The sequence below is a fragment of the Hoplias malabaricus genome, chromosome 15, assembly GCF_029633855.1.
Source record: "Hoplias malabaricus isolate fHopMal1 chromosome 15, fHopMal1.hap1, whole genome shotgun sequence".
Classification (NCBI taxonomy): Eukaryota; Metazoa; Chordata; class Actinopteri; order Characiformes; family Erythrinidae; genus Hoplias; species Hoplias malabaricus.
In genome coordinates this window covers 28214202-28223343 of record NC_089814.1, presented here as the reverse complement: position 1 = coordinate 28223343, position 9142 = coordinate 28214202, and the positions used below count along the sequence as shown (strand labels likewise).

Here is a 9142-nt window from a genome sequence, read left to right as displayed (position 1 = left end):
ATGACCATAATTGAGAAGGATCTTAATAGCTCCACATGAATTTTGTTGGTATCAGGCTTGTTACTGAAGGAGGCTATGAATAACCAAATATTAAAAAAAAATATGATTCCACACAATTAAGAAATTGACATGAATAATCTAGGTCTGGCCACGTGACTCAAATATAATATTCGATTTTGCAAAACATTTTTGTTAAGGATTTATGAGAACAAGTAATATTATAGAAGATTATTTGCATATAATTGGTTATGTAAATTTACAATTTGATTTCTAAAGCTTTCTTGAACCTTCATATATTCATGTCCAAACCTATTCAACACAGTGTTCAAATGGAGCAACTCTATATACATTTCTTACAGACCAAGTTTTCTAGGTGAAACAATAGTATCACATGTATCTATGTTCAAACTTTGAGTTCTGACTTTTTATGTAAATGTTTATTTTATGACAAAGTATGAAATATACCGCGACCCTGAAATGGAGAAGCGGAGAAGAAAATGATGATGATGATGAGTATGAAATATCTTAAAGGCGATGTTCACAATTTTCATCTGAAAAAAAAATGTATAAAATGCTGAGGATGTTTCCTCACAATCTGCCAGCTCTCCAGTCTGTTTGCATGCTAGAAACCTATCTAAAGTGTTTACCAAACTCCGGTGAATGATTTGGTAGGTAATACTTAATTAGTTTTGGATTATTTAAGTTGGAAAAGTCTTCAAATTCAGGATGGCATTACCAAAAATGCTACTAAACAACTCGAGTTACAAATGAAATTCTGTGGTAATTTAAACAACAAACAGTGACTTTTTTCCCCCTCAAACATACTGTTTCACCTAAAAAGATGCTGAGCATATAAACAAACCAAAGAGAACAGCAATTCCCCACTATCTTGGACATCTACTTAAATTTGCTTAAGGTCCACACCCAAAACTTTGCTTTCACTCAGATTGGTTGCGTCTAATCTGCTACTCCTACAAGTTAAATCTCAGTCAGATATTCCTCCAAGCGATTCTTCGCCTGCCTACTCTACACTTGGTCCTAACACAGAAGGGACATCTTTAAAGTCTGACTCTACCAATAAAAACAAAATGTTAGTTTTCCTAGGCGTACCTCACTATCATCCACACTCCACCTCAACATCTCCATCAAGCCTAAGAGTGAAGAGTAAGATTACTGTCAAAAATAAACGTGTGCATGCTCATATACTTTCATACATAAATATTTAATTTGTACACAAGTCTGTTTTGTACGAAAACAACTTCAAAATCATGCGATTATAAAGATGACTTACGACTTGAATTATTAGGGGTATGACTTCTAGATTACAAACACTAATTGGAAAGTAAGAAAACACTGTCAAAAATACTTCACTGGACTCACAGGCAAGATGCATTGTCACAGTTGAAGGAGGATGAGGACGTACACGCAAGGAATATTTATTAAAAAAAGACTAAGGAAACATAACAAACAGGAGCAGGGAGGCATGAAAACAAACAAGAACTCAGGGAACATAACTAGAACAGGAACATAACTGTGCTCTGGTGGTAATGTGTAAGAAAACAGACAGAAACACATATACACACACAAGAACCGACAAGGGAACACTGAAACAAAGGGACTATATATACACAGATCACTGATAAGGAACACCTGTGGACAATAACGAAAGGGCAGGACTACAAAGGAGACTCAGACGAGAGGGCGGAGCTAAAGCGGGACTAGGGCGGAGACAGGAAGAATAAACAGAGCCATGTGCTAAATAAGCACATGGCTAGGAAAACAAACACAGGACGTGACATGCATAGAACAGAAGGCCAATCAATTCGATATAGCGCGCATGTGTGCTCTGCTGCCTCTTGTTTTGAACTGGGGGACCGGTGTCAAATGAAAGCTTATGGTGTCCCCTTGTGCCCAATATGTGTTATTTTACGATTATATGGTATTTACCTGGATTGGACTGTATTTACATATTAGACCCCCATTTCTATGTTTTATTTTTCATGTGGCAACTGATGAACATAGTGGAGCAAGGAGAGTTGTAGACAGACAGATGAGAGCTTGTTAGTTTCATGATAATCTCAGAAATTCAGTGATGCCAGGTTTATACATACAAGTTGTATAACCACAGGTATATTTTAGTAGAAGTGATTTGTTTTCCCCCCAAATCAAGGATTACATATATATTATAAATCTAAATATTTTGTCAATTCAAAATCCCAAGAACCAGCCCATTGATTTGATGAATGACTTATAACTTTTGGATGACATTTATTTTTGTATAGATTATTAATTTCCATTCCCTTTCATAGTTATGCATTTTATTTTTGTGTTTTATATTTGAAGCAGATTCCTCATTAGTTAAAGAGGATAGTTCCAGCTTTCATGAGACCTTCATATTGTATCTGCCTTATAGAGTATGAAATTTATGAAGTGAAGAACATGAAGAATGCAAGTTTGGAACCACCAATGTGTAGAATTATAAACCTTTAGGTCAGCTGATACCTATATTCCTGAAAAGGACACATTTATTAAAAGTAACATCATCTGAGTCATATTTAATTTTATTATGGTCATTTGTTTTTATCTATGTTATTTTGTTTTGTTGTAATTTTTCCAGCTTGTGAAATATGAATCTTATGTGTCTGGAACATTAAAAAAATAGTAATAATCTAAAATATAACAAGGTATTTTTCTGTGGTTGAATTATAATGCCAGATAATAGAAAGATTCCCATGTTCATTATCTATAATTAAAACTCTATGAGCAGGCAAACCATAATTAATTTTATGAAATTTAATTTAAAGATGATTTTATAAATTATCCATTTAAAATAAAATGCAACCACCCCCACCCCATGTTAAATTATAATGTTAAAACACAGTATACATACAAGTCTTTAATTTCATACAAACTGATAATACATGTATGTCCACAGAGAATCTAAGAGTTTTGGGACTTTTGTTTTAACTGCAGAGAGCTGCTAAACAAACGGTGATCGCTCAGACCGACTAATGAGGTGTAAAGTGTGCTTTAAGCCCTCCCACACTTCCTAATCAAAATAATGAACTGTATACCACTTGACGGGTACAGAGGCTCTTTGAGGTTATGGAAGAGAGGAGTTCCGCTTAGTTCCCGCAGTTCTTCCGTGGAAGTTTTCAGGCTGGGTCAGCGTGGATTTAGTCACCCGCGAGTCAAGCCGCCTCGGGCGTACTCAGAGCGCGGTGACGTAGATGAAAGGATTCCCTCTGGCTCACTGTCCTGAGTGGGAGGTTCCAACCATATGGAAGCTTTGGACGAGAAGTTTCGCTGGTTCTTGCAGTCTCCAGAACTGAAAATCGAGTCAATAGGCTTATATTTATTTTACGATTTTCTTCTATCTCGACGGTGTTTCTTACTCTGGCCGCGAATATGTTTCACCTGCTTTGATCAGTCATGAGATTAAACTTAGATTGGGCGATAAAACATAAACACGATTACACAAAGATTACTTAGAGTTACTTGACGTTACGTTGTAGTTTCTGTATCACACTGCTAACTGGCACAAGGCGTCCTTTGGAGCTGAGTGCGGTCCTTCTTAGAGTCTTTGAGTCGTTCCGTCGGCGTAAGGAAGAATGAAGAGCGTCACACTTGAAGAGAGTGAGCGCAACGTGAGAAGGTCACTGGAGAGCGGCAGAAGAGCTCTGAGAAGAGCGGAAGCTAGAAGAGCGAGAAGAGGAAGCGAGAGAGCGAAGGGCGGAAGCGAGAGAGAGCGACGTGAGCCGGGCACTCTCTTTTCAAAGGTGGCACGGTCACGCCCAATTGGGAAGTATCCTTCCTTTGATTGGATCCTGGGTCTGAGGCTCACGTGACTTGTTTCACGTTTCAGAGAGAGAGAAAAGATTCACGTATGCACAAAAATTACTTATACATATTTGTGGTATAGCACAATGAGTGTCCTGGATTATTAATATCAAACATCTATGTATATATATATTGGGTATTTTACGATTACATCCCACTACAATATTATGTTAGAGGTTAGATACTAATTCGTTTTCCTAATCAGAGACAGAAACTTTCCTTCATGATTGAAACAGTAATACACATCACTTCATTAGTTGGTAGACGTTCATCTGAGGACAACAGAGAGTGACATTCATACATATTGCATAAACATATTTATTAAAATTCGATTAAGTCCTTTATGTATTTAGACGGCTGCAGGGCGAAACGTGATTTCGCAAATGTCCACTTGGGGTCGCAGTTGGTCCATGCTGTTCGTCCTGAGCGGATGGGTTAACATCAGATGATGTTGAATACAAAGACCACATGAAGACAGTATCTTATAACTTTTACTGCCGACAAAGTAGAGTTGAAAAACAGCTGAAATAGAAAAGTTAAATTAAAACATAACATTAGCAACAACATGAAAAATCCCTGTTACACACCTGAATAATAATCACACATTCTACTTTAAGCTAATTAAAAGCTTTCAAGAAATTATTGTCAGCTTTTACATTGTTTGGGTTTCAGTGTCAGACAGTACTGATTTTTAGTTTCCATTTTAGCCAGTCAATATCCAGCTAATCTCAAATTACTTTAGTAATGCCCAAGTAGCCTTAACAGGCTGGCCAGAAACTGCTTTTTGCAAGTTTTAAATTCTCATTGGTGTTTCAAAATAAGTACTTAACATGTTCTCGAAATCACCCTTAAAATGGTATTTGAATTATTAAAGTCTGTTTAATGAGACACACATTTCATGTTTAAACGGTTCACAGCCTAACAATATACATTATATATCTGACAGGCACCCACTTAAAGGTGTGTTCCTGCCTTGTACCATGTGATTCCAGGTAGGTTCCAAACCCACCGCGATCCTGAACTGGATAAACGGTTACAATTCATGAATAAATTAATTTTAGATAACAAATACGTCTACATATAACAACAACAAAAAATATAGTTCATAAATACTAAATAGAAAAATGAAAACAGATGTAAATATGAATACTCAAATAATTATTCAGGCCAGCCCAAAACAATTATTAAAAGAATTGTTCTTACCTCAAACAGTGACACAGTGACCGATACTAGAGATAATAAAGCAATTACCAAATTCCACACAAATATAACTTTTTCCTTTGGGGAAAAAACCTTCACCCTACGCTGTAGTGAGAACATCCTGAGAATCCTTAACTGCGTATTCATCTAAAAGAATCAATTTCACACAGAAAGAACAACATTAGTAGGCAATTTGGCAACTAAATAATGTATTGAGACCACATTTTTACATTTTCATTATAAGCATTTTAATTTCTTAATTTCCTTTGTTTATATATTGACTATATTTTGTATATTAATTCTTACAAAAGTGTTTCAGAATGTACTCTAAATATTAACTTTTAATTAGTATGCTTGGATCTATGAATATGTGTTTGTTGAATGGCCAGGGTGGCACGGTGGCGCAGCAGGTAGTGTCGCAGTCACACAGCTCCAGGGGCCTGGAGGTTGTGGGTTCGATTCCCGCTCCAGGTGACTGTCTGTGAGGAGTTGGTGTGGTATCCGCGTGGGTTTCCTCCGGGTGCTCCGGTTTCCTCCAAAAAAACACACGTTGGTAGGTGGATTGGCAACTCAAAAGTGTCCGTAGGTATGAGTGAATGTGTGTGTGTGTCAGTATTGCCCTGGCGTTGTGGTCCTGGTGAAGGACTGGCGTCCCCTCCAGGGTGTATTCCCGCCTTGCCTTGCGCCCAATGATTCCAGGTAGGCTCTGGACCCACCGCGACCCTGAACTGGATAAGTGGTTACAGATAATGAATGGCCAGGAAAATCTGATTTGTTTCATTCTACAAACACAAAAACATAGACACATACAGAGATAGAGAAAGAAACTGCAAGGAGGGAGACTGCTCTGTTTTAAAAATGAGACAATGGGGAGAGGTGCTGTAAGTACAGTAAATATATCATCCAACATCTGAAACATATACAGCATCAGGTGTATTAAAAACTGGCGGAATATTTCAAAAACCTGGACCATATCAGGATTATGTGCCCAACATATGTATGTGGGTATGAATGCATCCAAACCTGTCAAGAGAAGCCTTCATCACAAGAAAAACTATGAGGTTTTGCAATATCTCAAGACATCATTGCAAAATGCCACCAGAGGAACATGCTTTTGAAAGTAGGTCTAGCCAATATGATACATCATCAATGTGAAAGAAAGGCACTGATCAATAAGTTAAAGATGTGTCTGCTAATCACATAAAACGTTGGAAACAAACCAATACATCTAAATTCAGAAAATTATTAAGTAACAAATTACAGAAGATTTCTGACAAATAATGGTAACTAAGCTATGCTTTCTGCATTTGACTGCAATTACATCACATCCTAAATGGTACGTAGACTCACTGAAGACCAGATGTTTGTTTTGACTGGATGTTTGGAAAAAGCGGAAAAAAACAAAAAGGACTTGTTAAGAAAAACTGGAGACTCCATCTAATCCGAGCAACAACTATGAGACTGACACAGTAGTGCTACACGCCATCTACCTCACTAAGACACATGCAAGCATATTCAGCAGGCATGAAAACACTGACATGCTTGTTCTGCTTTTGTAGTGTTCAAGTTGCAGCTTATTTGATTTCTCTTTGTCTTCAAGCACAAAGCCTGAGCTTGCCAAGGGATGTTTGTGCCAATCAGGACAGTATACAAACAGCTGGAGAAAAGAAATTATTTTGCCTGTGCTTTCCTACATGCCATGCCTTGACAGGTTATGACATAAAGAGGAGGGTGTTATCACAATGTTGAGAAGTATTTTGTTAGAGCTCACCAGCTTAAGTCACCTTGGTCTGAGTGGAAAACCTGGAAGAGTCATGGTGTCAGCCAGTAGATTCTAATCCTGAGTGGCCAAAAAAAGGCAAACTGTTTACCACTTAATATGAGTTGCAATATGTACTGGCATTACATCTCAGGTTTGTCTTCGCTTCAGCTATTCCTGACACATGCACGCATTATGTACTGCCAACAATATCACCAGTGCCAATGCTTTGGAGTTGTGTAGGGATGGGCTGGAAGTTGAGAGAAGGAAGATGAAGCCAGTGATGTAAAACAGCTTAGCAAACTATAGAAACTATTAGACCTGATTCACCTGTACTGCAGTGTATTAAGAGGAAGTATACAGAACAGTGTACTCAGAGAAAGGAGTGACCCATTGAACCAGTTTTATTTGAAATGAAACCAAAGTTACATCCTACAAAAAAGATGCATCTGCTGCGATAATTGACAAAAGCAATGCATCTCAAAGAAGAACATCATAAAACTAAATAGATATGGCTTTTTGTAATAAGTCAATTAGGTTTTCTCTTGTCTCATATTTACACCCATTATATATTTATTTTGCTGGTGGTGCTAGGCATCTCTTAGGGGCAGATGGTACCAGAGGAGTAAATGAATAGTCAGACAACTTGCTTTAGGAAAAGACTGCAGTTTCTAGTACTTGTTGAGATGGTTGCCCTTTTTTTATTATTATTAAAAGGCACATGCACAGATTTTCCTGCTTTTTTATTCTTTTCAATTTCCACCTATATTTAATGTTTTTTTTGTGTGTATTTCATACATATAGTCATATATAGTAGTGAAATATTTCACTGTTTGCAACAACTGCCTATATACATTCAGTCTAAAGTTGATGTTCTGATCATTATTGCCAGAAAAACGTGAAAAAGGGAACGACGCCCCGATTGTAGATTCCAAAAATGTCCCCATTTTTAATTTTGGGGAGAATACAACCACCATTAAAAGAGAGTACATTCACAATAAAATTGTTTTATTCAACAATCCAGTGCTTTTTCATCTATGAATTCGTTAGTGTTATAAAATCCCTGCTTCCACTAATCAATCAATATTGCCATCTGCCGGCGACACATTGCCATCGCAGATTTAAAGTGGAGCCACATATTGGGGACAAAAAAAAGTCTAAAAATGGAATAAAACTGAATATATAGACAGCTAGCAAACAGCTGTAGTGTAAGAGTCAAACAAGCGCAATGAAGTGCAACGTTTAACGTTAAAGTGAGCAAATAAGAACCAAAAGTAGGATAAACGACTGAATTTAATCCGACTTCGTTAAATAACGTTAATTTACCAACACTTAAGCAGCCAGCTACCATTTATTGTATATTCCGAAACGACGAAACTCTTGCTAAAATCTGTTGAAGACAGAGAACTAACTTACCATTATGAGTTCGCTTCTTCCACAGGTTTCATCGATACTCTCTCGATACCGATACCGTTTTTATAAGATGTCCGTTAAGAGTCGTTCATTCAAAAAACGCAAGCCGGTTAACGGCTCAGAACTCAGAGACAACTAGTGATGGGAATTTCGGTTCTTTTTGGGGAGCCGGCTCTTTTGGCTCGGCTCCTAAATGGCTCTGTTTTACCACTTATTTACAATGGTACAGAACAATATTACCTACATTCTACATGACTCTATGGACAAAATATTATTGTTCAAATTAAAAATAATAGTGTTGCAATGGCCAATTGTTTTATGGCTGTCTTGTAATAACTCACTGATTGCACTCACACATTCAATTGTATAAATAACCGGATTTTTATTTAAACACCTTAATAAAAAAAATTACTTGTAAACTCTGAAGTATAGCCAATGGAACCCAAAAGGTAGGTATTACAAAATAGCTTGTTAAATTAAATAATCATCCATTTCTGGGTAATAAAATAAACAAATACTCTGCAAAGTGCAAAACAGCAGCATTCAACGTTAGTGATTAAAACAACCACAATTGTCAACAAACATTTAACTGATTTAACATTTTCTTCAACTATTGTTTTTTGGAAAACAGATTGGCATTCGGGAAAACCAAGTGTCTCGGCTTGGAGGGTTGGAGCTTGCTTGTTGTTCTCTGATTGGTTGAATGACAAGCCTTAGAAAAAAATTGCTCGGTCTTAGACGGGAACCCGCTCTCATCGTTCACTTACAAGAGCCGGCTCTTTGAACCGGTTCGTTCGCGACCGACACATCACTAGAGACACCAGTCGGGCTTCATTCAAATTCACACATATTGGACTGTTGAGACCGTTGTTGATTGTGGGGAGCGGAGGTGAAAGGGTGAGCCTGGTGAACGGCCCTGGACTGTGATAT

At 37.4% G+C, this 9142-nt stretch overlaps 1 long non-coding RNA gene across 2 annotated transcripts; it reads right to left on the bottom strand.

Moving 5' to 3' along the window:
• Positions 1-3811: 3811 nt before the first annotated feature.
• LOC136668772 (uncharacterized) lies at positions 3812-8306 on the bottom strand. 2 transcript variants are annotated; one of them, XR_010795527.1, is made up of 5 exons: positions 8216-8306; positions 6812-6880; positions 5720-5822; positions 5044-5187; positions 3812-4362 (listed from the first exon to the last, which is right to left on the bottom strand). It is a non-coding gene; the product is annotated as an uncharacterized lncRNA (long non-coding RNA). The 2 variants fall into 2 exon arrangements; XR_010795528.1 differs by lacking the exon at positions 5720-5822.
• Between the last annotated feature and the right edge of the window lie 836 nt (positions 8307-9142).